Source organism: Cavia porcellus, unplaced genomic scaffold (genome assembly GCF_034190915.1).
Source record: "Cavia porcellus strain 051 isolate PalLab524CR breed Dunkin Hartley unplaced genomic scaffold, mCavPor4.1 scaffold_18, whole genome shotgun sequence".
NCBI classification, from domain to species: domain Eukaryota; kingdom Metazoa; phylum Chordata; class Mammalia; order Rodentia; family Caviidae; genus Cavia; species Cavia porcellus.
Window position 1 is genome coordinate 28,450,424 of NW_026947501.1, and position 24,304 is coordinate 28,474,727.

At 40.1% G+C, this 24,304-nt stretch overlaps 1 long non-coding RNA gene across 1 annotated transcript in view; it reads left to right on the forward strand.

The window, feature by feature from the left end:
* LOC134471491 (uncharacterized) overlaps positions 1-23,437 on the forward strand; it is a 36,605-nt gene extending 13,168 nt beyond the window's left edge. The window contains exons 2-3 of the long non-coding RNA XR_010040940.1: positions 22,605-22,712; positions 22,948-23,437. This is a non-coding gene — a long non-coding RNA (uncharacterized LOC134471491). The remainder of the gene's footprint in view (positions 1-22,604; positions 22,713-22,947) is intronic.
* The last annotated feature ends 867 nt before the right edge of the window (positions 23,438-24,304 follow it).

Genomic DNA, 24,304 nt, shown 5'->3' on the forward strand with positions numbered 1-24,304 from the left:
AAAGAGGATCATAAAACAGCGTGTATAAGATAGTGTAATGAATATGTATTAATAGTTTCCAATTTACAATGGCTCATCCCATAATATTTCATGATGTGCAAGTTACATCCATACAACCATTCTATTTTCCACTTCCAGGACAGTAATCAATGAATTACCTAAGATATTCAGCATTTTATTGACAGGCTTTGCCTGTCATGATTTTGATGATTTTCTTCTCTGTAGACTGATGTAAGTGTTCTGAGCAAGTTTGAGGTGGTTCAAGCTACTTGATGTTCGATTGTGTAGGTATATTAAATGTACTTTGGATTTAAAATATTTACAGCTTAGAATGAGTTTATTGACACAACCCTGTTATAAGTTGTAAACATCTGCATTTAAAAAATTTTGAAAGATAGGTGCCAATTTGTATACCAGTATCTTTGTCTTTGGGTTTGGAAATTACAGATGATTTTTTATTTTTTGTTTCCCTATATTATCTGATTGCTGTAAGATGAATATGAATTAGTCATGTAATTATAAGCCATTTTAAGAATGCATAAAATTACTGGCAGCATATTTTAGACTGTAGGGAATTAAAAATGAATAAAAGGACAACTAACATGTATTCAAAGTTTCTAATGTGCCAGATACCAGGCTGAGTCCTTTGTATAAATTATTTCATTTAACTGTCACCATAAATTGCACGGGATATTAAGCCCCCAACTTTTAGAAACTGAGGCTCATAAAAGGTTAAGAACTGGTTTAAGGGAGCTGGGTATGGTGGCACATACCTACTGGGACTCAAAACCAGGTCTGATTCCAAAGCACTGAGTGCTATTCACGCAGGTTTAAAAGTTTTCCGTGATGTCACAAGAGCTTGCAGTCTAGGAGTGGCTCAAAACCTACAAACATGAAGGCTTCAAGTCTAGGCAGGCGCAGATCAGTGGCACAAAATGACACCAACTGAAGGCTCTGGAGATGCAGGGAGGCGGCTCTTTCAGCTGCACTGAGCACGGAGGAAGATCTAAGGTGGACTTGATGTCAGATTTTAGCCTGGGCAGCTGGGGCTCGGACTTTCCCACTGGGCGCCGGGAGGGCAGGCAGTGGGGAGAGAAGAAAGGTGCAGGGGCCAGAGGGTGTGAAAGGGTGGGAGTGCGGAATGGATAGAGGCTTCTGATACAAGCAGTACTGGGTGAGCTTTGTGGCTCATATTTCACAGTTCATTCTTTTGCACTTCATTTATTTTCTAACAGGATAGCTTTTGCCTCATTGATTTTTCACATCTGTGTTTGTCTATTAGTTTTAAATCTCCTCATTTTTAAAAATTACCCTTTGGACTCTATTGGGGACTTCTGAGTCTTCCTATGTCACATAAACAGTAATCTACAGGTACTGGGAGTGGGTCCCAAAGGCAGAGTCCAAACAGGGTGCCATTCCTCTTACCACTGAAAGGTCTCTAGAATACCAGGGACACTGGAGAAGAGGCAGAGAGAGGGATAGAGGGCAGAGGTAGAGACTGGGGAGAAACTGGGGCAAATTAGGGGTGGGGCTGGGGCTTGAGATAAATACCAGGCTCATCCTCGCAGAGCAGGCTGACATCTTACCTCCTCTATGACCTGGCATTTGACTAAATATAGATTCATTTGGATTTCATTTGAAAATAGATCTTCAATTAAATCAATGCATTTCATGATTCTAGATTGGGAAAAGTTGCTATAAAATATGCTGGCAAACTTTGAATGTAGACAATATATTGTATAATAGTTTATTATCAGTGCTGTTTTGTGAACTTGTTTGTGTTTATATAAAAGAACTGTGTTCTTTTAAAGCAGTGGCAAAGTTTATTCAAGAAAACAAAAATGAAGAGTGGGAAAGAAATTATGCACTGAGTATGTAGAAAAACGGTGAAATCAAAGATAAAAGTTACACATTTCATCTGGGACACACAGCGTGGGCTATCATGGAAAGTATGATAGCTAGAATTTATGTTCTTGGAAGACAGGTGCTGAAGTACTTGGGGTAAGGAGCACAGTGTCAGCAACTTATTCTTAACTGGTTTAGCAAAAACAATGACGATATGTACATGTGTGTAGATTTATTTCTCTCTAGCAAGAAGTAAAACAAGATAAAACATTAACAATTGGTGGATCCAGGTAAGATATGTAAGTATTCATTGAACTATGCTGCAAATATTGTGAAATTTTCTTTTCTTAAAATAAAAAGTTAAGCCAAGTGTGGTGCTGGGTACCTGTAATCCTAGCACTGTGGGAGGCTGAAGCAGGAAGATTAAAAATTCAAGTCAAGGGGGCTGGGGATTTAGCTCAGTGGCGTAATCTCTTGCCTTGCAAGCAAACAGTCATGAGTTCGATCCCCGGTACCCATAAAAAGGAAAAAGATGAAAAAAAAAAAAAAAAAACTCAAGTCAAACATTGACAACTTAGTGTCTTAGTGAGAGCTTGTCTCAAAATAAACTATGGAAAAGACCTGCTGATGTAGTTCAGTGTGTGAAGCCCTTATGTTTTTTTTTTAATATTTTATTTAAAAGGAAGAAGAGAAAAAAAAAGCAGAACAAAACAAAACAGTATAAGGGTACAAGTAATTCAGAACTACAGAAAAGCAAAAAAACAAAAAACAGTATGCTATCACCAGTTAATAGATTACTCGATATCATCTTAGAAACGGTGTTTCAGGTCACAGGATCAAAGCACACAAAGCGAACATTCAAACAGTGAGACTGCAAACAGTTGTGTTCAGTAATCCAATCCAAAATATTAATATGGTCTTCTATGTAACACACCTAAACACCCTTGCTGTTGTATCCTTCAGGGCACTTTTCTTTCCCTCTTTATTACAACAAAATTTACACATTTTGGGCTTTATTGCTCTCTTAGATCTTATTACTTTTTTTTGTAAGAGAATAAAATCAAGCATGATAAAACAAAGCTGTCAGTCAAAATCAAGGATAGACATAGCACATGATGTAAAAACAGAGTACAAGGTTATCAACAATGTTTACCATAATGTCTCTTGCATCCTTAAGAGGAATTGTCTATCTCTTTAGGTATTATAAAGTTAAACAAAACAGTAGAGAACATTAAGACCAATAAAACCTAAACTTTGTAAATCTTAACAGCACCTCAAAAGAGGGTAATAGTCAAACCAGAATGGGCATCATAGTGAATCTTATTGCCTTCAAAGTAGTTGCCTTATGTTTAATCATAAGTGCCACCACCACTGCCACCACCACACACACGTGCGTACACACACACACACACACACACACACACACACACGCCAGGGGACTTCTGCTCCTGGTTCAGATGGAGTAACAAAACAAAACAAAGAAACAACAAAAAAAGATGGAGTAACAGGTTCAGATTATTCTCTTGCCCAAAATAATAATGACAGCAACAATAAACTCACAAAGACGTGAAAGATTGTATTTTTCATGACATGGACATCAAGCAATGAAGGACAGTGATCCCCTAACAGGTGAGAAACAAACAAGCCTTTTGCTCTGAAGGAGCCCAGGTCACAGATCAGAGAGAGGGAATCAAGGTACCCAGGTATTGCCTGGAATTGAAGAAACAGGGTTAAGAGTCTGGGGGAGACCAAAGCAATTAGAGTTAATAGGACAAACAGTTGTAGAGAAGAGAACTTCATAGGAGAGAGGACCTGGGAGATCTTCTGAAGTTTTCCACAAAATTAACTCAGCTGAGTACTGACCAATATGTGTGTGTGTGTGTGTAACTGTCTGAAGGACTGGAAACAAGGGCTGGTGTGCCCAGGATTTAGAAGGGCCAGCCAGACTAGAAAGCTTCACGATTCACAGAGCATTCTGGAGTGTACACTGGAGAAGGTTGCCTCACTAGGCAGGAACAAATAGCCCTCAACTGAGCATTTCTAGGACCCTCCCAAAATATCATGATATTATAGCAGAATAACAATGACATAACCCTTAATTAGCAATGTCTAGCACTCACACAAACATTTCCAGCTGTGTAGAGAAGCAGAAAAACATGACACATAAAAAAATCTTGACTGAGGCAGAGGATTTAGCGCAGTGGCTCCAACACTTGCCTGGCAAGCGCAAGGTCATGAGTTTGAATTCCAGTACAAAAAAACTAAAAACAAAAACACCCTGACTGATTCCTATCGTTAAAGATGAAGTAGTTACCCTAGACATCTACTCTTACCCAGTGTGTAATAAGACATCCTTATCCTTCCCTGCTGGGATGCTTACCCCTCACCCCTATAATAGGGAAGGCCATGTGGGGAGTTGGAACACTCGCCTTCACCCAACCAATATGGAGACACCCCTTCCTCACTGGAGTGTGTCCATGGAGGCCAGGTGAGGAATGTGGACTTCTACTCCCATTTGTCAGTAATAAGACAGTAACCCACTCTTCCAGCTGCCATGGTGTCTGAAGTCCTGGAGGACCATCTGGGTGACTCTCCTTGAAAGAAGAGCAAGTATCTCCATTTTGGCTAAAGCTGGTCCTGTTTCTATATACTGATATGTACAGAGCTGGCTAGCACTTTTCCTGACACCTTTAATTGCCTTTAAGCAAAGCACACTGGTCTAGCTGAGGTGCTGATGTGTAGTCTTTGGAGCAAGGCAACAGGTCAGTGTTGCCAGCCCCTTAGCTCTCAGAAAATATGTGAGCTCAGTAGGAGGGAGAGCCACGCTCCATGCTCCACGCTGTCCCTGGGATCAAGCTTCAAGACGAGGCTATCACTTTCCAGGGCATAAAAAGTTACACATCAGAGCCAAACACCAACCCCAAAACATTAGACACTACCTCAAATTATGTTATGCAGATTACTCTTTCTGTGTATCCTTCTCTCTGCATGTTGCAAAAGTGATTTCAAGCCACCCAGCTAGCCCAGCTCACGGCTCTCATGTACTTCCTGCCATTCTCATGATCATTCATCCCTGAGCCACTCCCCCTTCTCTCGAGTTAAAGGTGGGGGTCTTCTAGCTAGACTTAAGACCCCCTTGGCTCCTCACAATCTTGGATATATAATTGTGTCTTTATTTACACCATTGGTTGCATGGAAAGTGGTAGATTAAAATTAACTCACAAAAACCCCAATAACTTTCCCTTGGGATTAGAAATACAAACGTCCTGGACTGTGACAGGGACTAAGAAGGGCTCTGTATGTGAAGTGACTGGTGAAAATAGGAAATTTGAATATAATCTAGAGTCTTATAACAACACTCCAAGCTTCCGGAGCACAAAAGAAAATCACTTGAGATCTTGGAAAATCTCAATGTGAGTGAGAAAGGATATAAGCAGGTACCAAATTTGAGACGAGAAAGATGATGAAAAAATTTATTTTAGTTATTGGTGACAAAAATCTTTAAATAACTTATAAAAATATTTCATTGAGCAGTTATGGACACACTTCAAACAAAAAAGTCTCAGAAATATGTAAAAAGGAGTCAAATGGAAAATTTATTTGTTTAATTTACTTATTTATTCGAGATAGGGTCTTTCTATGCAATTCAGATAGGGTCTTTCTATGCAATTCAGCCTGAATTTGAACTCATTCTGTAGCCGAGGCTGAACTTGAACTTGCGGCAATCCTCATGCTTTAGCTTCCTTAGTGCTGGGATTACAGGCATATGCTACCATGCTGAGCAAAGTGGAAAACTTAGAACTGAAAAATAGAACCAAAATTTGAGGAGATAATGACTAGATTGACAAGAGACATAAACCTAATTGAAAAGAGAGAGAAACACAAAGATTCAAGAAGGAACTTAAACAGGAAAAAATCCAAAGAAATCTATTACAAGGCACATTATAAATTTCTGAAAAGTAAAACAAAGTACAAAGACATAGCCAGGCATGGTGGCTCTGTAATCCCAATTCTTGGGAGGCTGAGGCTGAGAGTTTGAGGTCAGCCTGGGCTACAAAATGAGTTAAAGGCCAGCTTGAATTGTATAGCGAAACCCTGTCTAAAAAAAAAAGAAAGAAAGAAAAGAAAAGAAACCATAGAGCCCTATAGGAAGCCTGCTACATCTTTCAAGTGGTGAAAGAAAAAAAAATATTAGTCTAGAATCTTGGATAATTCAAGAATACAGGAAGAAAAAAAAAAAAGAATACAGGAAGAACTGACATTCTTAGATGACAGAATACAGTACTAAGGGACATTGTCACCAGCGTACTTTCCCTCCCTGGCCCTAAAGAATGCTGAAAGAAGCCCATAAGTAGGACACAAGGAGGAATCTTGGACCAAAGAAGGAGGAAAGTACAAAGGAAAAAGTAAAAATATGGCACAACTGTTCACCATTTGAAGAAGTCAAGGCAGTGCTTAGAAGATAAGCAGCTAGTCAAAAATGACACATGCTTTTCAAAAAGACCCATGCCCCTACATACTGTTTGCATGTTCTTAAACCTTCCATTGTAGTAGTCAATCGCGTTGTATAATCCCTAATTTTTGAATTGTTTTGTTCAGTATTTGACTTTTGTCCCTAGTGCTGGAGATTAAACCCAGGGCTTTTACAACGAGCTATATCCCTAGCCCTTTTTATTTTAGTGAGATAAAGTCTAAGTCACCAAGCTGAGCCTGAACTTTTGAACTTCCTGCCTCAGCCTCCTAGAATGCAAGACATTATTCCAGTATTTGGCTTTTAAGCTAATCATTCTTGCTGTTATTTCCATTTAAAATTTTCCTGGAGCTTGCTCTAATTTCATTTGCTTAAAGTTTTGAATGTGCTCCTTTCTTTATTTATTTGGAAGATTTTAAAAACAGAACCAAGTACAGATAAGCATTTGATTTAAAAGTCATCTTTTGATTTAAAAGTCTTTCTGTGCTACCCTGCGGAGAACTCCTCTGAGTTTTTCACTTACTTTCCTTTTCTTTATCAATTTTGTGTCTTTAGGGCAAAGGATGTAATATATGAAAATGTCTTTATAAGACAATAAGTTAAACATACTGCTGTTGGTTTAACCATGGGAGAAAGCCAATTATAATAAAATGATCCTTCTTTCCCCTCAAATAAACCACATATTTGAACTACTACTTTACCAATGACAATATATGTTTAGGAAATAAGTACATGAGAAGTTACTCAACATCTTATTATTATTTTTTAATACGGTGGATCAAACTCATGACATTGCATTTGCCAGGCAAGTGCTTATGCCCCTGAGCTAAATCCCCAGCCCCTCAACATCTTATTATTAAGGAAATACAATTAATGAGACATTGTTAGTTACTCATGAGAATTATTAAACTTAAGAATACTGATCATACGTTGACAATGATGTAGAGAAAATGGAACTGTCCCACATTATTGGCATAAATAGTACAACCACTGTGGAAAACAGTTTGGGAGTTTCTTTGAAGTATAAACATACACCTAACACATAATCATTCCACTCCTAGATATCCAAGATGAATGAAAACACACATACACAGAAAGAGTTATATCTATGCTCATAGAGGCTTTAATTGTATAGTAAAACATTGGAAGCAGCTCAAGTCTTCACGAACAGCCGACTGGATAAACCATGTGGTATCTACACAGTAACTGGAAGAGTCTTACAATGATTACATTGAATCAAAGAGCCAGACAAAAAGTCTACATAGTTTCTATTTATATAAAATTCCACAAAATTCAGAGTAATCTATAACAACAGAAGTCAAATCAGTGGTTTGTCTAGACATGGCAGAGGGCAAGATACAGTGTAGGGGGTTTACAAAAGGGCATGAGAAAAACTTTTGGGTATGACAAGTTTCTTTATTATCTTGATTTTCAGCACAGATCCTCCATTGTATCCATATGTGGAACTGTACCACACTGTACAATTTAAATGTGTGGAGTTTATTGTACAATGTATCAATTGTACCTCAATAAAGTTATTCTTTTTTTTTTGTCTTTTTTGAGACAGGTTATGCAGCAGTTTAGGCTGGCCTTGAGCTCACTTTGTATCCCAGGCTGGTTTCAAATTTGCAATGATCCTCTTTCCTCAGCCTCCCAACTGCTGGGATTACTGGTGTGTGCCACCACACCTGGCTAATAAAGTTGTTTAATAAATCTCATCTTTAGTAAGATTATTGACTAAAAGTCACTCATATAATAGTTAACATTTATCAGTTTTCAAAACCTTTTTATTCTGTATGGATCATAAAATAATAATAGGAGGTCTATTTTGGTTCAATAAATATAATTTTAATATGGAGAATTAAAAAATGGGATAATTGGCTGCAAACATTTAAAGTGGTGCTGCTGACTCTCTGGAATGTAGGATTTATGGGGAAGAGAGTTTCACGTGTACCTCCTTTCAAAATGTGGGATTCTGGGATCTCTGACTGTTTCTTTTTCATAGTACAAGTCCTCTCTGGCTTCCCTTCTGAATAGTTTCCTGTATTCCCCATGCTCCAGGTCCATCTCCTGGATGTTGTTGGTCTCTTATGCAGCCTTTCTCTGAGCGTGATCTGTGAATCTCTTGCTTGGGAGAGATCTAGTTGGTCCTGAAGGTTCTGGGTCCCACTTTAGACCCCAGTAATCAGAATCTCTTGGGAGGGGCAACGGGCTTGGAAACCTGTATTTTTGGATCCTGGAGATTTACACTGAGCAACATCTCCAGCCTTTAAAAAATTCTTTAAAATATGATGCAAGTTCTTACTAAGTTGCTAAGTCGCCCAGGCAGAGCTTGAATTTGCAGCCCTCCTGCCTCAGCCTCTCAGAGTGCTGGGATTATGGATGTGGAACCTGCATTTTGACACACTCCTGATAGTTTCTCTGCATTTGGGAGTTGAGAAGCTGTTAGTCTCCGACAGCAAAGCTGCTCTGGAGCCCTCTCCAGAATCCCTGCCTCCTCTGCCAACTCCTCCAGCTGGAGTTGTTTTTCCTCAGGTGTCATGTTGGTGCTCCATAGTCTCTCCTGCAGGTGTCCAGCATGTGATCTCTGGTTTCTAAGGTCTGCCACTGTTCCTAATGATTGTTTAGAACCACATATAACAGGAAAAGGAGTGTGGAATTATAAACAGAACTTAAAAACTTTTCAAAAATCTTGAGCATAGAAACCATTGAATGGTCTGGGCCTGTCTGTGTGGTTACTTTGATGGGACTGTTGAGTATTTGGAAATTAAAAGGTCTGGCTCTGGAAGCCTTGCTCAGAAGGGACGGATGGGGACACAGGCAAAGGAATGGAGAGGCTTTAGGACCACATGAATCAAGTGGAAACATTTAGCCGGTGAGGCCAGGTGCATGCAAGGAGCAGCTGCGGTCTGTGACCTGGGCATTTGTGACTGGCTGAGGAGGGAGGAGGTCTGTGCTTGGCTGACTGCCCTTGAAGCCACTTGTTGGAGGCATGGATGCCGTCTGCTGGGGAGACGAGTGCCAGTCTGTCTGGTGGTCACATGAAGGGCTTTGCTGACCTTGACACTGGATATCACTCTGGCCCTTGTGCCAGGGATGAGGAGAGAGAACATTATAGACCTTAGTGAGAGCCAGGAGTGCCAGGCATAGCCAAGAAGATGGTTTGAGTACAAACCCCAGCCAGTGAGATGCAAAATAAAGAGAAAGAATCCCTCAGTGTTGTAGAGAATTGGGTCCAGAACTCCTTACTTTAACCAAAACCACAAATGCTCAGGTCCTTTATATAAAATGGTATAATATCTGCACATAAGCTATGCATATTCTCTGGTATATTGTCTCTGAATTTTTTATAATTCCTAATGAAATGTAAATGCCATGTAAGCGATTGTTATATTGTAATGTTTAGGGAAAAGTGACAAAAAAACCAATCTGTAATAGAGATGTATTTTTTCCTAAATATTTTTGATCTGCTGTTGTGGAATTTCTAGATCCTGGGGCTATGTATGGAGTCACTGTAGAACTCATTTGTGCAGCATAATTAGTGCGGTGTTTGCCCATGGTTAGTAGTAGATAAATGTTTGTTCTTATTATTAACAAGGAAAGGAAGCTCTTTGGTGGAATATTTGACCGAACAATTAAATTTATCCCTAACATCTTTCTTTAGATTATGATGAATCTGTTATTCAGTGTTTAAAGAAATGTACACTTTTAGACAAAGTGTTCCTTGTTTGGACTGATTCTATATGGTAAGAAAATGGAAAGAACTTTTAAGGACTGATCTGTTAGACCCTGTCTTGAGCTTCCTTAGAGCTCAAAGTGTGTCAAGAAAGAAAGAGGATGGAAATCAGTAACTGCAGTGCAGTGGAGAAGGGGGAGGAAGAGGTGGAGGGGGGGGAGGAGGAGGGGGAGGAAGAGGGGAAGGAGGAGGGGGAAGAGGAGGGGGAGGAGCGGGGAAGGAGGAGGGGGAGGAGGAGGGGGAGGAGGAGTAAGAGGAGGAGGAGGGTCTCAAAAGGGGAGTGTGGGATGCTGCACGGGAGAAGGACAAGGCTTCACCTCGGCTCACTCTGAAATAAATGCCTAATGGGCTTTATTTATTTGTTTGATTATTTATTTTTAGCACGTCTGCAGTGCAAAATGATTACATTTATCACGAGGAGTTGGTGTATGTCTATAACACATCTTAATTCTTTTTTTCATCCCCTACCCTCCCAGCCTTCCCTGCTTCTCCCAATTGTTGGTCTCATTTGCAAAACCCTATCTCCTTTCTCTCCCTTTCCCCTCTCTCTATCTCTTCCCCCCTTTCTTATTGGAAAGAGATCTCCTTACTTTCTGTTATCTATATTTTATTTTGCCCATTAGTTACATTTTTGAGTTTCTCATATAAAAAGATCGTGATATTTAAGATTTTTGTGTCTGCTTTATTTCACAATATTTTGGTTTCAAGCTACGCCCATTTATTACAAGTTTAGTGCTCTTACGGCAGAGTAGTATTCTATTGTGTATAAACATTTTTTTTATCCATTTGTCTGTTGATGGTCAAATAGGCGATGTCCAAGATTTAGCTACTATACATTGTGTTGCTATAAACATAGTTATGTATGTATCACGTAATGTGATGGCTTTAACTCTTTTGAGAAAGTACTTAGAAGGGCAATAGCAGGGTCGAATGGAATTAGGGTTTTTTAGGGTTATTTTTGGGGTATTTCCTCACTGATTTCCATACAGGGTGTACTAGTTACATTCTCACTAACAATGTAGAAGAGTTCCTTTTTTCTTCATTGCAGCCTTTCTGGTATTTACTGTTGTTGTCTGCATGATCATAGTCATTCTTTCTAGATTGATTGGATTATATTTCAGTGTTGTTTTAATTTTCATTTCCCTAGTGGCCTGCATTGTTGAACATTGTTTCATCTATTTATTGGCCATTTGTACATCTTCTCAGAAGTGTCGATGCATTTTGGTTGCCCATTTTTTGACTGAGTCTTTTATCTGGGGGATTAATTTTATATTACATATAAATATATGTTCTAGGTGTTAGTCCTCTGTCTGAGGAATACTCAGCAAAATTTTTTCCCATTCTGTAGGTTGTCTCTTCACTTTGATGGATGTTTCCTTTGCTGTGCAGAAGCATTTGGAGTTATGACCTAATGGGCCATTAACATGTCATGAAGAAGGTGGTTTTTTTTTTAAATGAAGAAAGAGCTTTATATGTATTTTTTCTAGTGTTCTTGAACTTTTGAGGTCTATTTAGGAACTTTCATAACTTGAAAGATTTCAAAATTGCATAAATGTGTGGCAAAAGATTATAGAATAAAAAAATGTGCACTTGTCACACTCAGAGGCATTATAAAGAGAGCAGGGACATAGTAAACAGAGCCCTGGTCTGGGAGAGAGGAGCTGGGTGGATGGCCTGGTTCCACTTGCTGCTGATCTCAGTCAAGTCACTAAGCCATGCAGAGCCTTAGTTTGTTCACCTATAAACTAGGGATGGAGACATCTACTTCCCAAGGTGGTGGCTGGGTCACTGTATGACTGTACTAGAGACAAACGTGACTGATGATCCAACAGGTAAAGATGATTTATCTGAGAGTCTAAAAATCATAGTATTCCTAACAAAAGACTGCCAAACAACAGCAAAGACTAGTTAAGGCTGAACATTTATTGAGTCTTTACTGTATCTAGGTACGGTAGACATAGTGTCTTATTTACTTACAAAACTCTAGTGAAAGAGATACTTGTATCAACTCCATTTTAGAGGCAAGAATCCTGAGGTGCAGAGAAGGGAAGTAACTCATCCCACACCCCTAAGCCAGCCTATATTGAAGACTGAACACAATACTGTAAGTCTGTACACGATCCTCGTGTGTTACCTTACTGAAAATGCAGGACAATCCATAAGCACTCTATTGCCATCTCCATGCTGTAGGGGTGGCCACTAAGACAGAGAATAAAAGATTCCCTCAAAGTCATGAGTTGGGATTCAAACTCAGGGACAAATCTTTCATAACTGTAATGAAATTAATCTAAAATTATTTTTACAATATTCATTTATTTGCAGAAACATGGAATTGGAATGCTTGAAGAAAGGTTGTCTTTAGCGCACTATAAGGGTAATAGGGTAACCCGCTGGGCCGTGAATGACCCAGATAATGACCACTGGTGACATCACAGGGGCTGCTGTGAGGAACAAGGCATGCTGGAGCTGACTGTGATGGAGACCACAGAGTCATCTTCGTAGTGGCACTGGTTAAAAAAAACAAACCTAGCTCCAACTGATGGGCACCAATTACATGTTTGGTGCTGAACATCTGTTTTATAGTACTGAATTGCACTTGTGCAAATATTTACTGTGAAAATACAACCCAAGGGGAAACCTCCAGAGGATGTGAGGGCTGGGCCATGCCTTTGTCCAACTCTTGTTATTTTTGAAATTATTTTGTTGAAATGCCAGCAATCCCAGTAGTTGTAGCAAACTGCACTATACACAACTCTGTCCTGAAATTCCTGTTGTAGTCCAGGGTCACCCGGGTACGGTGTTCTTAATTTCTTCTTTCACCTGCAGGTGGCAGCAAGAGGGCAGGTCGCTTCTGCAGCAGGGCGCTCAGGCTGTGAGCCATTAAGGGTAACTTGGGGATAGAGGATGAGAACCAGGTTAGATAGGGAAATATGATCGCTTGAACTCCGACTTCGGAGAGAACACGTCATTCATTTAAACTTCTCCAATCCAGCCCCACTTGAAACTCCGCCAGAGCAGGGCTCATGAGCCTGGAGACCTGCAGCGGGCCAGGGTGGGCGCAGCATCTTTGGGCAAGCCTGTGCGAGCCCAGGCCGCCCACCCCCTCAAACACCCGCCACCTGGCCTCGCCCCTGTGAGCAGAATGCTGAGCAATATCCTGCGTGAGTTTGGGTCCTCCATAGCCCTACTGCGGGCTCCAGGACCGGTCCTGCACATTTCATAAGGCCTTACATAATTGCATCCACTGCCGCTGAGCATCTGAGCTCGGCCAGCTGCCCTCCCGCGTGCTGTCCCTCCTGGGGACGACGAGGCCTGCCACTCCGCACATCCTAGGGTGGGCTGCCTGCAGGCTCCGCCAGGCTGGGTTCTCACTTGATGCAGGCCGCTGCAGGGGCGGAGGAACCGGTCTTGGGTCTGCCCTTTGGAGACAGGAGGCTTTTTCCTTTAGACCAGGCGACGCTTTGGTTATTTTGCCCCCACCTTTCCTGTATGCGAACCTGTTATTTCTCCCCTTAAAATCAGAGTTATCAGTCAAATCCAAGGTTCAAAAGTTTAATGTGCCTTGTACAGGGATGCTTGCTTACGTTTCTCAGCCAGGAACTGGGTACAGCTAACTGTGAAATAAGAGACACATTTCAGACTTTAGGGGGGAAATTTTTCGGATAGGCTTCTTTTAAAATTCCTTAAATTACATTTTATTACTCTAAATCAGCTCATACCCTACTTAAGACCTACTAAGAGACAACTATTTCTTATGAAGATGTGACCTTATTATTTGTGACCTAGTATTGACTTGGAGACTTAAAGAATGAGCTTTGTTAATCAGAGCTGATTCTCTAGGAATTATAGTTGCTTTTATTCAGCTATAGGTTTACGAAACACCCCATTACTCACCCAATCTTCTGACAAATAAATATTGTTCCCCAGTGTTTATAATTGTCATAATTGCTACACGTGAGCCATGCAACCAGCCTCTGTTGTCATCTACTTGTAGCAAAATAATTGTCAACCAGGTAAATAGCAGGCTACTTTTAGCCCCCATGAAAGTAGGTACAATGATTCTTCTGTAACATTTTTGTCTGCACTTTCTTCACCTTGCATTTGGCTACCTTTTTGGACTTCTAGTAAAAGTTTCTGCCTCCAGTCCTCTGCACCTGACCGCACCACTGACCCCTCCTCATCTTGCCCACCAGGGACACTGTGTTTTTGGATTATACACTATGGAATTTGATTATAGTTGCTTAGATAGATTGTTAAAATACTGCCCTAAATTGTTCTCAGTTTTCTTTCTAAAAGTATAATCTTCTTAACTAGGCTGTAAGCTTAGAGAGGACAAGGATCATATTTACTAACCCAGGCTTAATAAGATGCTTCAATAAATATTTAATAGGTGTGTATCAAAATAAAGCCTTATTGACGAGAAACAGGAAGCAAGGATTTCTTTTTCTTAAAGAAGTATGTCGTGATGGAAAAATTTAAAACATAGAAACATAAACATAGAAACAGAAAAAGTAGTTTAATGAACCTGATTCACCCATCACTCAGCATCACCGTTACCACGTTGCCAATTTGTTTCTCCTGTTTTCACCTGCTCCCCCACCCATCAGTATTTCCACAGACATCTCTAAAAATAAGCGTTATTTTAAGTAATTTATTTTATGAAAAAAAGATAAAATCTCATAACAAAATAATAGGAGAATAACAATATTTAATACATTACTTATCATGTTGTTACCTTTAAAGTAGCTGCTCAGGGCACAAAATATGAGCATAAAAATTTTTGCAGTCAAGGTTAGCACAAACCTTCCTTCTTAATGAACTAAGAGACATTAACAGTATAACTGACTTGCATTTTTATCCTTTGCCCTGCTGCACTTTCCCCTCTCAGCCATCCTACTTCCTTTTTCCTTTTGAACAATTTCTTCCCATTTCACAATATCTATTTTAAAACTTATTTATTCTTTCGGTTTCTTGCACCAGGAAGACAGCATGATGTTTACACAGGTGAGTTAAGTGAGTGTTCTTTACATAAACATTGTATGACTGTCACACTAAAAAACTGATGGTAAGTCTTTGGTATCACCAGATAAACATTCATGGTTCGGAGATTGTTGTCTTAGAATTTTTTGCAGTATATTTCAACTTGAATCCAAGCAAAGTTTACACATTGCAGTTGATCACTTTATCTCATAAATCTCTTTAAGATACAGGTTTCTCTTTTATTTCTTTTACTGTTCCTTGATTTTTTCTTTTTGCTTGAAAAATTTCACAGCCGAAGTTTTGCTGATGCTTTCTCTCTGGTGTTGTTGTTCACCACGTCCTTCTGACACTACAGTGTACTGCAGTAGTTTTATCTCTGGCCAGACTGTACGGAGGTTATTTTCTTGTTTATACCTTTTTATAGTTTCTAAGTTTTCCATTCATTATTCCTTATTTTTATATTCAGAATTTAAGACATTTTGAAAAAAGTTTTTAAAGATGAATTTAATGAAAACCATTTTGAAAAGAATGGCTTTAGAAATTACGCAACGGTGGGGACCATCAGTGACATTTTAAGAGTCTACAGTTATTTGCTTTGTAACAATGCTAATTTCCTGGTTTTGTTAAATGTACCCTGGTTATGTAACATGTTAATATTTGGGGAAGCTGGTAAAGGATATGTTGGAACTCTTCACATTTTTGGCAGCTTTTTAAAAGTCCAAATTTATTTAAAAATAACAAGGAGAAGAAGATCAAGAAAAATTCCAATGAATGGCAGAGATTGAAAGCTAGTGGTAGAGAGTTAAAAAACTAGAAAAGGAACCACAGCTTCTTGGAAACATTCAGACATTTAAAAAGTAGAAAGAAGTCTGGCGTGGTGCACACCTGTAATCTCAGCACTCTGGAGGCTGACACAGGAGGATTGCCATGAGTTTGAGGCCAACCTGGGCTAAAAATGAGTTCAAGTCTAGTTTCCTGAACTGCATAGTGAGAGTCTATCTCAAAAAGAAAAAAGAAAGAAAGAAAGAAAAAATAAATTTGTGCATAATTGAAAGGAAAAATAAGGTTAAGAATAAGGTCATTTAAATTCTTTTAGAGATGACCTGAGCTTGCAGGATTAAAAAAAAAAGGCAGAGAATTTTGATTTTATAAAAAATAATTAATTTGCATGTGTTTATCTTAAATAGATAACATTGTTGAAATTGTATCGAGGAATGGGGCCCAGAGCTGGATTTGCCTAGACAGGGAAATGAACATATCGCCTCTCCTTCGGAACAGGTTTGAGCTAAGAGAGCTCTGGAGGCTGATGCTGTTTCCAGGCATATACACTCAGGTGTATATGCTTGGAAAACTTTTACTTCAAGGAAGATTAGTGAATCCTTAACTGAAAATGAAAAGCATGGTGATAGAGCTGGAGACTTGATGGGGGGTGGGGAAGGCCCAGAAAAGTCTTTGCAAGGGCCAGGAAGGAAACAACAGGAAGCCAAGTGCGAATGGATAGCCAGGGGAACAGGACGGGATGAGATGTGGCTGGGGAGTGGGAATACATAGCAGACCCTGTGGCATCAGTTGGGCCAGTTTTTCCAGCAAACTTGGCATGACTGGAGTGAGCAGGTGGTGGGTGACCTAGAGTGCGGCTGGCATTGGGAGCATTGGCAGGTGAGAGGTCCAAGGGGGCCAAGGACAGCACTAAGTTGCTGGCCATAGGTTTGAGCTGGGTAGGAATGTGAGAGAGGCCAAGAATGAGCTCTGAGACAAGCTCACCTGTCCCTGGCCCCGTGAAGTCATATTAGCTGTCATGCCACTGACCTTGATATATTGGATTCTTGGAAATTCTTTGGTTAGCCAAGGAGGTTAGTTATTTCAGCACAGGCCAAGACATTAAACGATAGTTAGGGTTTGCGTTTTTTGTTTTGTAGTTTGTTTCATCTGTTGCAGCTCCTCCCTCTCTGGAGCCACCAGTGGGATGTTAAAGACCCCAAAGAAATGAGTCTCCTAGGGGCTGGGAATTTAGCTCAGTGGCATAAGCACCTGCCTTGCAAGTGTGTGGTCATGAGTTCGATCCCCGGTACCGATAAAAAAGAAAAAGACCAAAAAGAAAAGAAAAAAGAAATGAGTCTCCTACTTCCAATGGGGCTTTAGCCACAGTCTGTTTCCCAGACTGGCTTCTGACACAGAAAAGATACCCCATTCACTCTTCAGATAAAAAAAATTTCCTATAATGTTGGAAACGTCAATCTGCAATCACTGCTTCCAGACCTCTCAGAAGGGTGACTTAGAGAAAACCTGGGGTCCAGGAAGTTGTTTCAAAAAATATATTCATTTACAATGGCTGCCAAACAAAGTACTGCAAACTGAGTGACTAAACCAACAGAAATACTTTATCTCATAGTTCTAGAGACAAGAAGTCTGAGATTCAGGGGCATCCAGGTTGGCTCCTTCTGCTGCCTGGGAGGGAAGGGTCTGTTCTAGGCCTTTCTTCTTATAGAGAGCTCTCTTCTTCCTACTTCTTTTCATATCATCTTTCCTCTCTGCATGGCTGTTCTCCTGTCAATTTTTCCCTCCTTCAAGGACACTAGTTATTGGAATCATGTGGCAAGTTTAGCAAATTGGGTTCCTGGGCTCTACACTGAGGTTCTGATTTTTAAAGTCTGGTGGGGTTCGTGGCATCTTTTAAAGCTCTCTGGTGATTTTAGTCATCAGGGTCATTGATTCGGAGAACAGATCTGAGTTCTCCATAATCTGGTCCCGGTTTACTTTCCAACTGCATCATCTCCATCTGCTCACTGAGCCCCAGACACGCTGCGACGATCCTGCCCTAATGTCTTGCCCTAATGTCCTGCCCTAATGTAATCTTCGTGTGGGATTGCCTGTAGGGACATGACACTTTTATTCTTCTCAAGTCCCGTAAAGGCTGAACTGAAGAGGCACTGGAGTTGTGGACTCAGGTTACAGCAGAAGGCAGAGAAGAAGTATCATGTTGAAAAGTGTGATTTTCCTCAGTACACGAAGTTCATCAGAAATACCTAAAATACACTGAATTACTTTTCTCTGGGCAAACTGAGCAGTCTAAGAGGAAATGCTAAAAGAAAAAAATTGTCAATAAAATGCCTGAATCCCTCCTTAATCATCCTATATGAAGGTAGGACTTGCCAGTCTACAAGCCCTACCTATGTACGGTGAACTGCCAATTATCTTTCAGTTTCTCATTTATCATATGTGAATAATAAGTCACGAATTACAAGAGACCAAAACAGACAAACAAATCAGCAAACACCACAGGAAACTAGGAAAACCATAGAGTCCAGAAAGGAGCACAGAAAAAAGGAAAACAGGTCATATATAAAAAGGCAGAGCTGGTGTGGTGGCACATGTCTGTAAACCCAGCACTTGGGAGGCTGAAGCAGGAGGATTGTTGCAAATTTGAGACCAGCCTGGGCTACAAAATGAACTCAAGTTCAGCCTCAACTACATAGGGAGACCCTGACTCAAAAAGACAAAATAAAATAAAATAAAATAAAATGAGGCAAAATAATATAGGACTTTCCAATAACAATTTGAAGCATTAGAAGACCATAGAAAGATATTTTCAATATATTGTGGTAGTTTCCAACTTGAATTTCTATACCCAGATAAACTATCCATCAAGTCTGTGAGTAGACCAGTTCAAATATAGGAAAAAATTCATCTCTAGGATAATTTTTTCTCAGAAATATACTAGAGCTATGAACCACAGAAACAAACCATGAAAGAGAAAGATTGGGATCACTAAATACTGGGTTTGAGAAAGACAGCAGGGCTTTCAGGAGAATGGGGAAGAGCAGATCCAGAACCACACCATGCAGTAGGCTGCAGGAAAAGCATAATCCAGCCTGAAGCAAGAGGCACACAGCTCCCAGAGGAAGAAAAGTGAGACCCTGTTTCAAAACCAGAAGAAAAAAAAAAGAAAACAAAAAAAAGACCATAATTAATAAATCCAAGAAAAATTTTCACAGGAAAAGAAATATAACAATGCTACATTAGATGATTTAGCTATAATATTCTACATTAAAGTAATGTAAATAACAATGTAGATTTAACAAAAAATGTAAATATATATATATTGAGAAGATTAGTCTGGCATAATGATGTATATGTGCGTGTATTTCACTTAGTATGTTCTTGTCTGTTAGACTAAATTATCCTGTTATATTGTATGACCCTGGGGCTGGAACTCTGAAAGGCCGCAGTGTTTCTGTGTCACTGGCTCTGAGTTGGGCCCTGTCGGGGGAACTATAAAGATGCTTCCATCCTGGTGGAGAGGGAACTTTCTGTCTCTCTGCCCACTTCCTTTTCTGTAAATTCCCATTCAGTAGTTATCCATCCATTCATTCAACAGAGATTTGTCTATTTTGTGCCAGGTTCTGCTCTAGGTTTTTACCTTTGAGTAGGGAAAAAAGATATGATATATAAAACAAGTTCATACAAAAGTGTTGTGGGGTTAAAAAGGAACAATGCAGGAAAAGAGAGAGTGTGGTAGGGAGCACAGGAGGTGTACCCTGATTTAAAGCAGGATGGTCAGGGCAGACTTGGTTGGGAAGGACGTATGACACAGGCAGGCTGAGCAAAGGGCTGGCACGTCTGAAGAATGATTCAGAGGCCACGTGACCGGGCAGAAGGGAGAAAGGGTGAAAGAAATGGGAAAGGTGACATTATTTGCCTTTGACAGAAGGAACCTGGAGGTGAGGAAGGCGTGGGCGGAAGGCTGCTTTTCTTTGTTCTAAATTATCTCTGTTCATTTCACCTTTTTAGCTGGGACTATGTATACCTTTTATAAACTTAGAAACTAAATTTCAAAATAATAAATCATCAAATGGGATGTGCTGTGCAGGATTAGATCCTGGAATATAAAAATGGTGTTGTGGAAAAACCAGTGCCATATGAGTAAAATTTAGTTAATCATGACACACCAATTATGTTTTCTTAGTTTTGTTAACATTGGGGATAACTGGGTGAGATGTACGTAGTAATTTTCTGTGTTATTTTTCGGTAAATCTAAAATTATTCAAATTATTCAAAAATAAAAAGTTAGGCTAGGGATATAGCTCAGTGGCACAGCACAAATCTGGCAAGTGTGAGGTGTGAGTTTGATTCCCAGTACCAAACCAAACAACAAAAAGCATCATGATAACTGTTGGTGATATCATAAGGTTCTGAAGTCCTGTATCACTTATACTACTAGTGTTTTTATGGTTTTGTTTTGTTTTGTTTTGTTTGTCTTTTTGAGACAGAGTCTCCTATGCAGTTCAGGCTGGCCTTGAGCTCACTTTGTAGCCCAGGCTGTTGTCAGTCTTTCTGCCTCAGCCTCCCGAGAGCTGGGATTACACGTGTGAGCCACCACACCCAGCTATACTCGTTTATTTTGACCGGTTTTATTCTGTTTTATTTCCCTTGGTTTTATCCTCTTTAAAAATTAAAAAAAAAATCAGGCCAGGGATTTAGCTCAGTGGCATAAATGTCTGCCTAATACATGCAAAGTCATGAGTTCATCTCTGGTACCAAAACAAACAAGCAAAAACCAAAAAAACACTTAAGGTCACACAGTTGACTCAGATGGTAAGATGAGGCCTTTCCCATTGCCCAGCTTTCAGTCCTGCACTCTTCTTCCTTGGATTTAGTCAGTTAGTTGTTACAAGGTAGAGGGATATGATTTATCTGTGGATTTGGGTTGTCCTCAGATGGGAGGAAAGGGACCAGGAGGGAAGGCTGTGCAGAACACATCTTGGTTCCTTGGTGGGTGATGTCTATGAGCTGAGAAGCAGAAACCAGGCCAGAGCAATTATGCAGAAAAAAACATGAAGTACAATTCCCTTAAGTTTTCCAGAGGCAACGTACCAAAAATATCTTCCTAGGACTCCACTTCATGTCACTTAATCTCTGTCTCTCACGAGCTGCAAAGTTAAAAGAGTAGGTTCAAAATAGAAATAACTTGGGAGCCTTGATTTTAGGACTTTGTCATCTCTTTAGAACTTTCTAACACTTTCTGGGGGCGTTCCTGTTGGTGGGGCTTCTTTTTGCTAAATGCTAATATGCTAAAATATTTCTTTATAATGATGCTTCCGGTGTATACATTGGCAGTCTTCAGTGTATGAATTACTAGCAAGTTGTTTTTAACTGTTTTACACAGTTCTGTAATATAAATTTAGAAAAGAAAAGAAGAAAAAAAAATCTTCATGTTTGGTGCCGGTGCTCTGATACTGTTGTGCTCGTTTCTCTCTGGGAGTCTCTTTAGAATCGTAAGAAAATTCTTTCTGTTCCTGCTTCTTCTGTCCAGTACGCAAACTTTGGAAATAAAAGCCAGGAAAGAACGCATGTTGCATGCTATTTTTGTTTTCTCCTCTCTGATACACCTCCTCGTAGATAAAGTAGACTATGACTTAAATTGGAGTAAAAAGAAAAGGAAATGAGAGAATGAGAGAAACAGAAAAATTTTGACAGCTCCTGCATATTACCCAGCCACATTTTGTCTTCCCTTTCAACCTCCAGGATCTGTCTGGTGTGTTTTTTGGCATTGTTAGCAGTGAAGTGGTGATGAGCAATTAGCATTTTGAATTTTTTATGTATAACTTTTTAAAATTATATAAGAAATACATATATCACAGAAAAACTAAAATAAAAGAAAAAAATAATAAAATAGATAAAAATTGCCTGCACTGTCAGAAGTAATTACTTTAGTCCGGATACTATCAGTCATTCAGTCCAAGAAAGTAGCACACACAGAGAAACCAAAATTTCTCAGATGCAGCTTCCTACCCTTCTTGCAGTTTGGTGATTTCATACTTTACCCACCAGACTAATTTGCTGTGTTCAGTGGCACCCTTTTGATTGTAAGTGACAGAAATCCAAGACGAACTTATTTACCCTAAAATAGAAACAGAGGCCTGCTCGGATCATGGATCACGTAAGCAGGCCTACCAGCTCTGCATGGTATTTGACTTGTCATTTAACCTCTTGAAGCTTGTTTTCTCACTCATCGTCTTGTGGGGTTGTGACAGGGGTTGAGTGAAATGAGCCATGTGCCTGGCGGGTGGTAACTGCTCAATAATGGTGCTGGGATCAGCAGTGACTGAGTAGTAGCTGGTGTCCTGAGGGGTGGGCATGGTTGTGTCGTTACCCTGCTGTTACTGGAAGAAATTGGAAGGAAGTCAGAGAACAGGGAAAGTGAAGCAGGGCCTCTCTGCACATGAGCACACTCCTGAGACTATCATGCCCCTGCTGCTGCCACCGTCTCCACCATGAGCCCCCAGGGAGCATTTAGCAGGCCCCAAATGACTACTGCTTGACTAAGGGGTAGCCTCTTGCAGCCACAACAAGGACAGCTTCACACTTCACCAGTAAGGACAGGAGACTTTGCTACATATTATCTGCAGAGCTCAGAGTGTGGCAGCTTCAAATGTTGACTTCTGAGATGCAGAAAGTTCTGTAAGACACCTCTGAGAGTTCAGAGCTGCTGATTCTGTAGAGGGTACACTTGTATACTTCATTATGTCCTATTCCATCTTTCTGTCTTTTTTTTTTTTCTTTTTGATACAGGGTCTCACTATGCAGTTCAGGCTGGCCTTGAGCTCACTGTGTAGCCCAGGCTGGCCTCAAACTTGCAATGATCATCTTGCCTCAGCCTCCCGAGTGCTGGCATTACAGGTATGTGTTATCACGCCTGGCCCTTTGTGTCTTTTTTTTTTTTTTTTTGGTTACATTAAATTCATTTTGAGAGGGGGTACAGTCTAGTTAACATGCGTAATGAAAACCAACCAATGTCCGATAGACTCGGAAAACATTATCTTAATGTGTGATTTGTAGCCTTGGAGCCAGCTGAATATGGAATAAAACCTCCACAAACAGTGAGCTAAATATACCTTTCCTTCCTTCATTTCAGGAGTTGGTTACTTTGTCCCAGCAGGGAGAGAAAAGTAACCAAGACATCTCCACTGATTCACCTTTTCAATCAGGCCTCATCTCCTAACAGTACCTTCGGCTACGAGCTCACTGATGCTTTACTCCATAGATGAGTGAGGATAACACTACATGACCCAAAAGCACTGTGAAAGCCCCAACTCTGAACAGTGAGACTTTTGGGGCAAGGTTAGGTTTAAACCATTGTGGACATTCATTCTCATCTAGTCCTGGGTGTAGGCAAAGCTAGTGGAAAGCCATTGTTCTTTCAGAACACCAGATCTGAGCCCAGGTAGGCTGCTTCTGTGTGAGCAGTGGAGTATGAGTGCCAGGTTTGTGATCCAGGCAGATGAATTATTTTGTAAGTGTGGTTAATTGAGTCATAAATCACAGTCTCGTACCCCACATGACCCCTTTGTGTTTCTTCTATCAAAACAAAGCTCTCCATTAAAATTGAAGGTCAGTTAAACAATCTCTAATCTTCATCCTAGATACAAGGCAACGTGCAATTCATAGTAAGAAAGGTAAGCATATCTCTTCATTTTTCTCATAGATTGCTTCAATATCTGGGAATTTTTGTTTAATCTAAATCCAAGTTTTTTTGGTATTTAAGAAAAATACTCAGCCTATATGTTTGGTGGCTTCTCCATGGCCTAGTTGCAACTCCAATGCTTGATTAGTGCCATCAGACTTGTAACTTAAAGCCTTCAGGAGGCCCAGGTTATCTGTGTTAGATAATTATCAGTCCTCATTATTGAAATCATTCATCCTTTTGTTGCTCTTTATAATAGAGAAAGTGGCTTCCTGCTTTTGGTGACTTGGCAAAACACGAATGTGAGAGAGAGAGAGAAAGAGAGACAGAGACAGAGACAGAGACAGAGAGAGGGGGATGGCAAGGAAGAGGAGGGGAGGGAGGCAATAACAGCTATGCACAGCAGGATCATCCCCCAACCCTTTCCTCTGTCACCCTTTCCCATCAGGAGTCCTTGGTTCACTTTCCAAAGGAGCTGGTCTGCTTTGCTAGAGCGTAGCTCACTGCCTAAACTTGGTGTCAGAATGCAGTAGCTCTTTCTTTAGAAAGTAGCTTTAGAAAGTTCCAAGCCTCTACTACTACAGCCATCAATTTCTTTAAATTAATTTTCACTTTTATCTAAGAAGCACACAGTTAGTGTAGTATATGTGTGCTGCTGCAGTAAGCGCACACATTTAGGTTTAAAAGTTACAATGTCAAAGGCTCATAAGGAAAAGCAGCTGACTCCTGCACCATCTACTCTGAAACTCTTCTCCCATTAACAATTACCTTTTATTTTTATTTTTTTTTCACCACCAGACAGTATGGA